Genomic DNA, 13,216 nt, shown 5'->3' with positions numbered 1-13,216 from the left:
GTTGAGTTTATGTCCTATTAATTTATACCTAAGACGTTTTTTTATAGGTAAGACGTTGAGTTTGAATCTCAATGCACCATATTATTGATATAATGATGGCTAAGGCAAAATAATGGGTGTTTGTGAAAAGTCATGAAACATATCCCATTGATATGTTCTATTCCATGAAGTGAAAATGATAGCAATATATGATAAGTCTGAAAGATGATAATTTTTCCATTCTTAAAGTGAATGTGGTAGCAATATAGAGAAATTCTCTCTATCATGTTTATGCCTCGATTTACTCCTGAAGTAGCAATATCTTGAAAGAGGTTATAAGCTATCATAATTTGATAGGCTTAAGGTACGATTATATTTCATTCCAGGGAATGAGAATTTTGATTATTATAAGCACAGATTCATTCCCTGGGGTGAATGTGATAATATTTAGTAAAGCTTATGAATACGAACGTGCACTTGATTGTGATGGTATCACAACTCACCTCCGAATGAGGCAGAATAACTTACAAGAGGTATTTTGAAATCTACTTCTGAAGTAGTGAGTTTGAAAATTTATTCATGTAATAGTAAATCTGAAATTTACTAAAGAAAAAAGCACATGTCATAGTAAACTTGAAGTTTACTAGTATAAAAGTTCATAAGTTGATATGAATGATTGCGACATCCCAAAGATGTGCATACTGAATATTGAACATGTATTGAAATATTAGAAAAATCTTCACAACTTTTAATGTTGCTTGTTCTCATAATAATTTGGTTGAACCAAGTAATATTGGGATTGGATCCCTCAAAATCTGAAAAGTATAAAAGGTGAATAAGGGGTCATTCACCTATAATATGATATCTTGAAAAGATACATCAATAAGATGATCAAATGTACATTAATTGTTAACCTGCAATTTGACATTCATAAAGTGTCTTGCTCAGTAAAATTAATTTGGTAAAGTTTCAAAAAAAACATATTAATTTGGTGAATTCATTTAAAAAATGATTTATTTTGGTCCAGAGTTCACAGTTTCATAAGGTCCATAAAGATAGCGACCAACAATTAGCCTAAACATGCAGAACAACCTTAATACTTCGGCAACAAGTAGGGGCGGATCTACAGGGGGTTCACGGGTGGCATGACACCCGCAAACTTTGATTGAAAAACTGTGTGTGTATATATATATATATATATATATATATATATATTGAATAAAATAGGTATATTATTTAAGTGCCACCCGGTGCAGCAGTTGGAGAAGTAATGTCAGTGGCAAACATGCTGATATTTCAGGTAGTATACCAGAGTTCAAGTCCAGACGTCAGCAGTATTTTGTTACTTTTTGTTCGTTATTCTATTTTCTATAAAAAAATTTCCTCTTGACTTAATCTTTGTTTGACTCCTTTTTTGGGGTAATATTTGTTTAAGAATTTTTAACTTAAGTGTAGAACATAATTGAAGATTCCTTCTTCCTTCAAATTTATAGTTAACCTCTCCTCGTAAATCATAATAATGATGCTTGACTTGATGTTATAATTTCTTAACAATAGAATTGGAAATATCTATTGAATGTTGATAACTATTTTGTACTTTCACGTTGACTGATAAGTTGAATTTAACTTTTGTTTACACAATTTATAGTAATAACAACAACAACGACAACAAACCCAGTGTATTCCCACATAGTGGGGTCTGGGGAGGGTAAAATGTATGCAGTCCATACACTACCTCCAGAGAAGTAGAAAGGTTGTTTTCGATAGTATTTATAATAATAATCACATTTTTATTATTTGATCTATTTGTCTATACAAATTGAAAAGATAAATAATCAAATCGAAACCCAAAGCCTATAAAATCGACAAAATATTTGTTTTATTTGGGGCAGTGTAAATAGCAAAACATAAAGCAAAAAATTAACTGATTTCCAACTGAATTTGTAAAAATTAGGTTCTTCGATAATGTTTCAGTAAAATTTTCCTTCAAAAATCTGACACTAACAAGCCAAATTTCAGTGGGACGCCCATAAAAATTATCTTTTTTAAGTAGTAGCTTTAACGTTAAAAGTGACATGGCACCCGCAACCTCGAAATCCTAGATCCGCCTCTAGCAGCTAGAGCCTTATTTTGGCACTATCAAAGCTAACCTCATGCAAATAGGATCCAATAAAAGAGATTAAGTTTTTCGAATAGCTAGGACTGATTCCACAAAATCCAGTATAGTTTTCCCGTATCAGAGATCCCTCACTAGCATTCCTAAACAACTAACATGGCACCATAAAATTGACACTCATCTGCTGAAGACAATTATGCCTTGCTGTCTATGCCCATCGGTTGTGGTTTCTTTTAAGCGGAGTTCTGCACAAAGACAAAGTGTGTCAAAAAATGGTCACCAAACAAGATGGAAGCTGCATAGATTCTAGAAATCATGAGTCTGAAACTTACATTTGAGTTGACATCCAACTTATTTAACTTAGCAAACATGTTCCCATAGAATTTCGCGTCCTTCTTATTGTATTCCTTAACCCTCTCCTTCAGAATTTTGTATTCAAACTTCACGTCCCTTGACGTCATTAAAAAGTACAACTTATAACACCATGAACGAGATGCAACATATTTGGACAGCGAGTATAGAAGAAATAACACAATACCTGTTGTTAGGATCAATCTCAAGGGCTTTCTTAATGTCACATTCAGCCAGATCAAGAACTGCCATGTTCATATATGCCTGAGCTCTCCAGTAAAGAGCTTTGACATTCGTACTCCCAGTTTCCAACAACTAAAGTACATAGAATTAGTAAAAAGATAAAAATAGATCAATGAAATATGAAGGCATGTTCTGATCTAATGGCACCTTGGTACGCAGCTTCTTCGCCTGCTTGTAATCTTTCAGTTTCAACTTGCAAGCTGCATTGTTTAAGTTGCAGCTGATCTTCAAAGTTTTCCGTTGTTTCTTTTCCTCCTCACTAAAGTCGGTATCATATTCAATATATTTAGCAGCCTGCATTATTTCAATTCCTACTGTTTGGCAAAACTGGATCAAGGACACCAACAACTAATTACTCGACTAACACAGGAACACCCTATTTTGGAGACTACACACCGTCTCATATCTCCTTGATGCTCTTGGATATTTACCAACCTTGAAGAGGACATTTCCTTCCTCTTTCTTTTCGACAGCAGCGTCAATTTTTTCCTGGTTATTCATATCCCATGATTCCTTTTCCTACAGGCCAAATTACTGATAAGAGAATACACTTTGGCAGACGAAAGAATTTGAATTACAAGGAAAAACTGTATCACATTCCTTGACAAAGGAAACCAGCTCAACCTCATAATATACAGTTGAGTTGGGAGGAACAACCCCTAGGTATGCTTTGGCTCAGATAGACCAAAGGCATACTCAGGTGTAATTATTAACAGTACCACTTCACCCTTCTTCATTGACATGACACCTCTATCCAACCCGTCTATAACTTGCTCTGTTCAAGCCAGATCAACAGTGAACAAATAAAACAAAGAATAACCCAACCACAAAAATCACAAAATCATATCTTAGCTGTTACGACAATGATGTATTCAGAATCCATACCCTCATATGTCTTAAACTCGTCTTCATTTTCTCCATTGTGGCCCTTCTTTATAAAGACTGCCATCTTGCAGCTTGTCGATCAATTTCACTACAAGATGCCGATTCAAACATTTGTTAGATATCATGTTTTAAATTCATAAATCTAGAACATGATGGTAGTTACTGAGTAACTAACTTTTAACCACAGCCCCTTCATTGGGTTTCTCATATTCATCCCCTTCTTTTAAGTTCTTTATTACTTCCTCTGTCCCAAATTGAGATGACATATTAATTAAGAAAAATAATTAATAACATAGCTAGTTTATCATAGTATTCCTATTAAATTATTTTTACATTTTAATTTAAAGAAAAAGTAATTAATACAAAGGGTAAAACATGAAATTTTTTTGTCTTTTCTTGATTAATAAAAAAAGACAAATAAAATGGGAAATTAAATTAGGAAATTTGGAATAGAGGGAGTACTTTCTTATCATCAGTTACACTTGAGATAGTGTTCCATGTTACCAACTCCAAGTCAATTTGCAGCGTAGCATTAGGCGGGACCGCTCCTCCATCACCTGAGGCTGGTTTTCCTTTTCCCCCAAAACCATCTGCAGCAAACAAATTAGACATGTTAGTGAAAGCACTTAACAGGAAGTAACATACTAGAACCCCTAGAAAACAAATTAGACATGTTAGTGAAAGCACTTAACAGGAAGTAACATACTAGAACCCCTAGAAGAACATGTAGACATTGAAATTTTGTGGAATTTACAAAAAGAGTTCAATTTTGGTTAAAGTTCAATTTTGGTTAGAGTTCTTGGGGCTACTTTACCATAAATCTAGCTTGATGGCTACTCAACCTAAATCCTAAATTACACCTATATGAAGGGGGGAAATAATTCTTTAAAGAGGCATCTCTAGTATCCCAAAAATTTACGGGATATTCACAAAAAGATCAAAGATCTGAAAAGTCCTGATAAATTCACGGGATATTCATAAAGATCAAAACCCTCTCTTCTTGATAATCAAATACATCAAGAAGACAAACCCTTCTTTCATGGAGATCAAATCCAAATGTTCCTACGTTCGAGAAATACGCCACTAATGGCCTTCGAATTACGGAGAAATTCATATCCAAATCTTCATGCATTCGAGAAGTAGAGAAATTCATATCCAAATATTCATACATTCAAGAAATATGCTACTGACGGCCCTCGAATTACGGAGAAAATCATGAGAAATTCAAATACATCAAGAAGACAAACTCTCCTTTAATAGAGATCAAATCTAAATGTTCCTACATTCAAGAAATATGCTACTAACGGCCTTCGAATTATGAAAAATTCATATCCAAATCTTCATACATTCGAGAAATATGCTACTGACGACTCTCGAACTACAAAGAAAATCATGAGAGAAGAATAAGGGAGGAACAGATTTGTATCTCCATCGTTTATCAATAAAACTGTTGTTTCTTCATATTTTTATTTGTGGTTGAAATTTATTTTCCATAAATTAAATTATGTTGGAAACAAACTGGCACGACCAGTGGGACAATCTCTACATCTCATCTCAATTTTTCATACTTCAAAGTTCAAGAACACTAAAATGACTTTCAAGAAGGTCAACTCTAAATCAATTGCTTCCAAGGCTGCTGACTTAAGGTTCTCTGCCAAAGTGGAAAGCATCCTTGGTGTTACTTTCGGAAGTTTAGGAGCTGTCATAAGGAGCAAGACAGGCTTGCTAGGACAACAAATATATCTAGTGTCGTTCATGAGGCGCAGGTAATTAGCGTACCTGGATGCTTATGATGCTGCCGATAGGATAATGGATCTCAACTTCTTCAATAATTTCAAGAACAGGTACGCTGATATCCGTAAGTAAACTGAGTCCGGTGGCCCAGGACTTGATCAGTTAGTTTCTACGTTCCAATGGGATGAAAAAATTATTAAATATATTAGAGGGAAAAGGCCATATCTACACGGCAAGAGTTGGACCAAGGCAAAGAGAATCCTTGCAGTCATAAACATGGAATTCGAACATTTTCTCGCTATTGAGATACTAATCTATGAGTGAAAGATTAAGGTTTATGACTGCAACTTAACTATCTTCAGTGAGGACAAGTTTTTAGCCCACATGAAGCCACTCTTGAAGTTGTTGCTCAAGTTGTTGACGCAGAGTAAGCTGGTGGATCATTTGTCGGTTGAAGTCTTGATGAAGGAATCATGAGATTTTGAAGGTCAAAATAAGAACATCGAGCTCTAGAGAAATAGAACTGGTGCAGTGTGCGGGCCATACTCGCTTGCATACATCTAGTGTTTGCTGACCGACATAGAAATGATCGGTATATGTGACACCATTGTGGGAAAGATGCAATGGATCTGGGCTTATGGAGTACTAACTAAATGGTTGGAGCCCATGTATAAAGAATAAAATGTACAAAGATGGAGACGAACAAAATAATAATTTTTTATTTTAAGCCACATCACTTTACATGTAGTGGCAATAATTTTTATGTCTGTGGATAGTTAAATTTTTATAATGCAACAGATAGTATATCTGTTGTAATATATATAATAACTGTTGTGATAGATTGATTATCTATTAGAGTAGGTTGGTCGTTTGTTGCATTAATAGATATTTCCCGATCTGTCTGTCGTAATAGATATCCAATCTGTTGCAACATATAATCTATCTGTTGTAATTGATAGATAATTTGTTGCAATAAATCAAGAAAGTAGGAAGACCTGTTATATAATTTCCATCAAATGACCTAACTTAATGGTTGGAGCCCTGTATAAAGAAGAATATGTACAAAAATGGAGACGAACACGGTAACAAATTTTTATTTCAAGCCACCTCACTTTACATGTAGTGGCAATAATTTCTCTATCTGGTGAAAGTTAAATTTTTTATAATAAAACATATTATATATCTACTGTAACATATAGTACATCTGTTGTATCAGATATAGTACCTATTGTGATAGATTAATTATTAGTTGGAATAGGTTGGTTATCTGTTGCATTATGAAGATGTTCCCAATCTGTCTGTCGTAACAGATGTACAATATATTGCAACATATAATCTATCTGTTGAAACTGATCGATAATATATTGGAGCAAATCAAAATAGTAGAAAGACCTGTAATATAATTTCAGCAAGATGACCTACATGTTGCATCTCATGCTGCAATATATGTCTAAATCTATTTGATAAGATATGTCATCTGTTGCAGCAGATGTATTGTCTGTTGTGATATTTGAATCTAGTATTCCATTTCAATTATCATGTTCAAAACTAAGGATTAAAGTCTATTCATAGATAGCATAAAATAAATCAAAGCCTTCAAAAATTATATGAAATAAATGAAATATAAAAAAATCATTATAGGCACAAATGATCTACTCTACAAATAAATCAACAAGTTAAACCAAGGAGGATAGGTTATTATATTGACGGACTCAATCTATAAAGATCTAATCAATATGGACAAGCTGTTCTTCATCCGATATTACGGAATTCGGCTTTAGTCGTCGTGGATCTTTAGTGTCTCTTGTGTACAGATTCTAAGCTTTCGCTTCTCCGTATCTCCATAAAAGAGTAGCATATCTTTTGCGGAGTAATCTGGCATCAAGTCCATCATTTGGCACATATAATCCATCACTAAAATACTCAGTGTAAGCGGCAACAAAAGAACTGCAATTCTTGCATTTTAAAAAGACAGATAATCCATATCTTGCAGTTCATGCAAGCGTTGTGAAATTTATGAAATGAAAATAAATCATGACACTTACAATTACAGTCTACCAATGGTTTGTTGAGCAATTCCTTCAACATATCGTACATCAAATAGATTACCCATTTTATCCCGGTATGCTTTAATCGTCGACCAATCAGTACGAACCTTTTGATCCAAAAAGCCACTCATATCAAGGTAAGTAGGTAATATTTTGATAAGCTTTTGTATCTCAGACGAAGGATAGAAACACATCCTTCTCGACATCGAGTCATAAACTCGGATGCGCCTCTCATTTAGAATGACGACAGCCAAAATCCAATTGAATTCATTATCACAATTGATTGGGATATACACTTCGTCGAGGAAATTCCAAGGTAAGCCAATCGGAATTCTAAAACCTTTAATGATGTTGATTAAGAATTCCTCATTTCGGAAAATATCCAATTATTGTTGACAACACCTATCGTAGGTATTATTAATGTATACTTTGTTCAAACAATTGTCTGTCGTGTATCTGTATTGTTCTCATGTTTGCAACTTGGCATTCTTTTGGATGTAGTAAAATATGACAGCGATGTGTTGCACATATTATCAAATATTTTGGATTACGTGACAAAAAAATTAATACGCATATGTAATTAAATAAAGTATTAATTAATAGTAACATGTATGACATTTAAACCTCATCATTCCAACAAATTTGGGGCTGTGACATCAAATAAAACCAATTGTTCATTTCGGGATGTGCAACGATAAAGTCGAACATATCAAAACAAAGACTCTATTCGTTCACTTTGTAGCGTTCATCATTTTATTTTCTACATGATGATTTATATGTGTTAATGCCACGTTCTTACAACAAGAATTGTATAAACCAATATCTTTTAAAATTAATTTATGTACCTGCCGGCATGATGCTTTAACAGTCCATTAGCAATCCATTCTAAATAGTTGTTAATCAACTGCTTTAGTTTTTCTGGAGCCTCGTCCGAGATGTTGAACCCTTCAAATGGGTAATTCCTCCGTTCTCCCGAACTAACAGGCTCCACTTTTTTTCTTCTTTAGAAGAAGTTGATGGATTATAAACTGTAATATTATGCTCTTCAGCAGTGATTTCTACCAAGACATCCACCTGGAAAGCCAGAATTGTCAATGCTAATTACAGATATACAAAAGATTATTCATTTGTAGTAACAGATGATTCTTATGTTACAACAGATGGATCATCTATTGGGATAAATTCGAATAGGTAAATCAGAGCAGTACGATAATTTCGAGCAGATGATCCATCTATTCCAACATAAGATTCATCTATTGTAACAGATAACACATCTAATGCAACAGGTTAGACAATAGTTGCAACAGATGTATATATCTATTTGATAATTTGTAACACCCAACATTTTGGACTAGAATGAAAATCCATTATTTATATGTGTAGATGTTTCAAAAGCCTCAAATCCTATGTAAATTTAGTGTGTTAATCAATTATGTAGTGTGGGAATCTATTTTAGCATGAATTTAGATCATAGAGGTCCCCTAACTCAAGGGCAAGTTGAAAGCTTTCCTATCATTCAAGTTTTAGTGAGCGTCAAAACTTAGGTCAAGTTTAATTGACCAAAACTCCTTGTATATATAAAAATAGAGGACTTACTATATGTTAAATAAAATCTCTTTGAATTATATTTCCAACGATATCAATTTTGCCAAAATCTGATACCGGAGCAAAAAGTTATACCCATTTTACTCCAGCATGTCAACCTGGAAAACTGAGTAATGACATTCGTGATGACTTATCACAAGTGTGACAACTTATCACAAACGTCATCAGCCTTAGGTAGAATCCAGCCCCCAGTGATGACATTTCTGATAAGTTATCACAAGTGCGACGACTTATCATGAATGTCATCAGCCTTAGGCAGAAATCAGCTCCCACGTGATGACATTTGTGATGATTTATCACAAATCTAACGACATTTCAACCTTGGTCATCAGCTAAGATTTTCAGCAATTGTGAAGTGGTTTCATAAGGGTATTTTGGTATTTTCCTTCACCTCCCACGACTTATAAACCTCAAGGGACGTAACTTTCTCTTATTTTTCTTTAGTTAAACATCTCAAAAACCCTCTCTTACACTTTCAACCACTAGATTAGGGTTTTTATAAAAATCATCTCCCAAAAGCAAGATTCAAGCCCTTTCCAAGATAATCAATAATTAAGTTTCCCAATCCCAGAACTCTCTAGTAACTCATCAAAGTTTACTTTCTAAGGTATGCATAGTGTTCATCCATGGATCCCTTTCATCCATGGAGCTCAATAATCATGTTTTAAATTATAAATTATGATTTTCTTTTTATGTTATGACTATATTCATGTTGATGATTGTTGTTTGGATTCAAGGTTGTATCTTGATGTGTTTTTCATGAAGCATGTGAGTAGGTTAGTTGAAAGCCATGAATTTTGAATGGATTAAGATTATCAAATTGATAAGTACACCTATGCCCAAAGTTATGCATGTAAGGTGTTTGATAAAATGCCAAGAATGATAGAATGTATGTTTTTATGATTAATAGTACTTAAATGACAAGTTCGTGTTCTATTCCTTATGTTTCCAGATGAATTCTATGTTATTGATATGTGTTGTTGTTATGAGTTATTGTTGTGATATGAAATGTCCATGATATTGAGGTATGCAAGTATACCTATGTTATATGTATTCCCTTTCATGTAGAAGATGTTGAGAACTATGTGTAGTATAAAATACTCTAATTATGGTATTACAAATTGTGGATTCTATTCCTGTGATCAAGAAGTATCATGTGTGTCAGTTTCCTTCCATCGAGTCCTGGGAGTACTTGTACCGAAAAAATATAACTATGTGCCTAGAGCCAAGTCAGTCTCAAGATAATTTTAGTCATGCTATGATCAGTAGAACTCAGTCAGTTACAGAATCTAGAACTCTCACACAATTATAGAACTTGAGAAATCTCCGTAATCTAAGTATCGTTATCATTCAATCTTTAGTTAAGTACTTAGCTCAGATCTCAGTAGCATTCAAGAAATCAATTTAGAACTTAGTATCATTCAATCAGATAATAGATTTAGTAGTATTCTATCAGATAATAGAACCAAGTGAACTCAGTCAGCTCAGTCAAGTAAGAAACTCAGTAATAGCTTTAGTTCAGTTCAAGTACAAATTCTAAGAATCAGTTCAGAGTATTTTAGTTAGGAGTTGGAGCTAGCTCCGAGCGAGTACAGGGATGGCAGCTCCCCATCAGAGAGGCAGAGTTGTTAGAGCGATCCCTGAACTCCAGAACTACATAGCCAGTGTAGGATGTAGGAGTCACCCGTTAGAAAAAAACTTGTCACCCGTTAGAGAGGCTTGACTATTATACTGCCTTAGGCTTGACTTCCTACGAGGGTCACCCGTCAGATAGGCTTGACCAGAGAGGTCTTTAATCGTGGCATGGTATTGGCACCCTTTCAGTTGGGGTTACAGGTTGGACCCCACTATTTCAAACTTGGGGCATAGCGGTTAAGTGAGAACTCCCACAGTTACAGTTTCAGTATCAGTCTTCAGAGTAGAACATAGAAATTAGGACTATCAAATACAGTCATCAATCTCGGTAAGGAACTCAGATAGTTATATAGATTCATAGACCACTCGCTAGATAGGCTTGGTCTAACATAAAGTTATTTAGTATCAGTACTTACAGAGGTCACCCATCAGATAGGCTTGATGTCAGTCTTAGATTCAGTTGAGTATTCTTAATATCAGTTCTAGAGATCACTCGTTAGTTACGCCTGATCTCAAGCTTAGTCACTCTTAATCATTATTAGAACATTTAGACTATCAGATACAGTCACTCAATTTCAGTTACTTATGCATGTATGTATTCTCATATTTATATTAGTCTGTATTGTTCATGCATATAAACCCCTTTGTATTTAGCCTACCTCACTTGTATACTCAGTACATTCAGACGTACTGACGTATTTGCGCTATGTTTCTTTCTCTTATGTTACACCATAGGTTCAGAGGCACAAGTTCCATAGCAGCAGTGGCATTACAATTTCAGCAGTCAGAGTTAGCAGTGAGTCCTTATTGGACATGATTACTACTTTATTACTTCAGTATTTCAGTTTGGCTTTCAGTAGTCGGGAGTTAGTTGGAGACATGTTCCTTCCACTACCTACTTCAGACAGTTAGAGGCTTTCAGATTAGATTACAGATTAGATTTAGACTTTAGTATTTTGGTTTTGTGATACCACTTTATTCAGATATTGTTATTATTTAGATTATGTTCAGTATTGAACCTTATGGACTTTTCGTTCATGTTTTTGCATTTATATTCATATATTATGTAGTGTACAGGTACAGATATCAAAAGAGGGTTAGCTTATGGTCCTTCGGGATCATAAGCATTGTGTGGCATTTCGTTTTCAGTACTAAAGGAAGTTAAGAGTTGTACCCCAAGGGATAGTATTAGCAGTGAGCTTTATACTTTCAGGTGTAGTCTTGCAGGATGAGTTATCATTTAGGTACATTATTGTATCACAGACCCTAGAGTAGATTGATTGTAGTTTAGTTCAGAGTTTAGTGAAGTATTCCCAGACTTATGATGATGAATTGAGGTTAAGGTGGAAGGTTTAGTTGAAAGAATGCAGAAGTAGTGCTTCATTTAAGCTTAAGTTTTTAGTATGAGTTATCCAGTAAAGCCAGCAGTTCAGTTTAGCAGTCAGACAATCAGATTCCTATAGTTTGTTTTCACATCTTTCTATTTATTCATACTATCAAAAATCTCAGTAAGGTAATTATTCCAAGACAGAGTACCTTAGTAGTTGCGAGTATAACTTAGTTTATGCATCATGCATTAGTTTCAACTCTCCAATATTTAGTTATGATCCAGTTCATAGATGCCCTATACATTACCCCAGTGTATCAGTAAAGTAGGCCTTCCTAGAGAGACATAGAGTCCCAAGGGGGAGATATCCCATAATTTCTCCATGCTTTTATGTCTTTAAACCCATTCAATTGAGTGTCCAAATGTTTCTCACAAATATAGTATTAGTCATCAGTACATATTCATTCAAGCATTTAAGAGTCAGTTCAGTCAAGTACTCATTCATTAGATATGCATGCTCAGTAGTAGAAGCTCAGTTTATCAGTGTATTCAGTCATACGTTCATGAGAAAAACTTAGTCAAGTATCCATGCATCAGATATGCATGTCCATTATGAGGATTCGCTTATCAATAGTCTCATCCGTCTATTCTATGCATCAGCTATGCATGCATACTCTAGTGGAAAATTTAGTGTGTTAGTAATTTTCGTCATATAGTCATGTTTTAGATATTCACGTCCCTTAAGTAAGTTCATTTGATCAGTACTCGTAACTTATCAATCGACATTCAAGGATGAATGATTCCAAGGGGGATATAATGCAACACCCCACATTTCAGACTAGAATAAAAATCTATTATTCATATGCGTAGATGTTTCAAAAGCCTCAAATCCTATGTAAATTTAGTGTGTTAATCAATTATGTAGTGTGGGAATCTATTTTAGCATAAATTTAGATCATAGAGGTCCCCTAACTCAAGGGCAAGTTGAAAGCTTTCCTATCATTCAAGTTTTAGTGAGCGTCAAAACTTAGGTCAACTTTAATCAACCATAACTACTTGTATACATTGAATTAGAGGACCTACTATATTTCAAATGAAATATCTTTGAATTATCTTTCCAACGATACCAATTTAGCCAAAATCAAACACTGGAGCAAAAATTTATACCTATTTTACTCCAGCATATCAGCCTGGAAAACTGAGTGACAACATTTGTGATAACTTATCATAAGTGTGGCGACTTATCACAAACATATCAGCCTTAGGCAGAATCCAGCCTCCAGTGATGACATT

At 34.4% G+C, this 13,216-nt stretch overlaps 1 pseudogene; it reads right to left on the bottom strand.

Annotated features, from left to right (window-relative positions):
• Window positions 1–2,289: 2,289 nt before the first annotated feature.
• On the bottom strand, window positions 2,290–4,186 carry LOC107865247 (annotated as a pseudogene).
• Between the last annotated feature and the right edge of the window lie 9,030 nt (window positions 4,187–13,216).

Source organism: Capsicum annuum, chromosome 3, assembly GCF_002878395.1.
Source record: "Capsicum annuum cultivar UCD-10X-F1 chromosome 3, UCD10Xv1.1, whole genome shotgun sequence".
NCBI classification, from domain to species: domain Eukaryota; kingdom Viridiplantae; phylum Streptophyta; class Magnoliopsida; order Solanales; family Solanaceae; genus Capsicum; species Capsicum annuum.
Note: the sequence above shows the minus strand (reverse complement) of the source record. Positions and strands in the feature narration are given on the sequence as shown.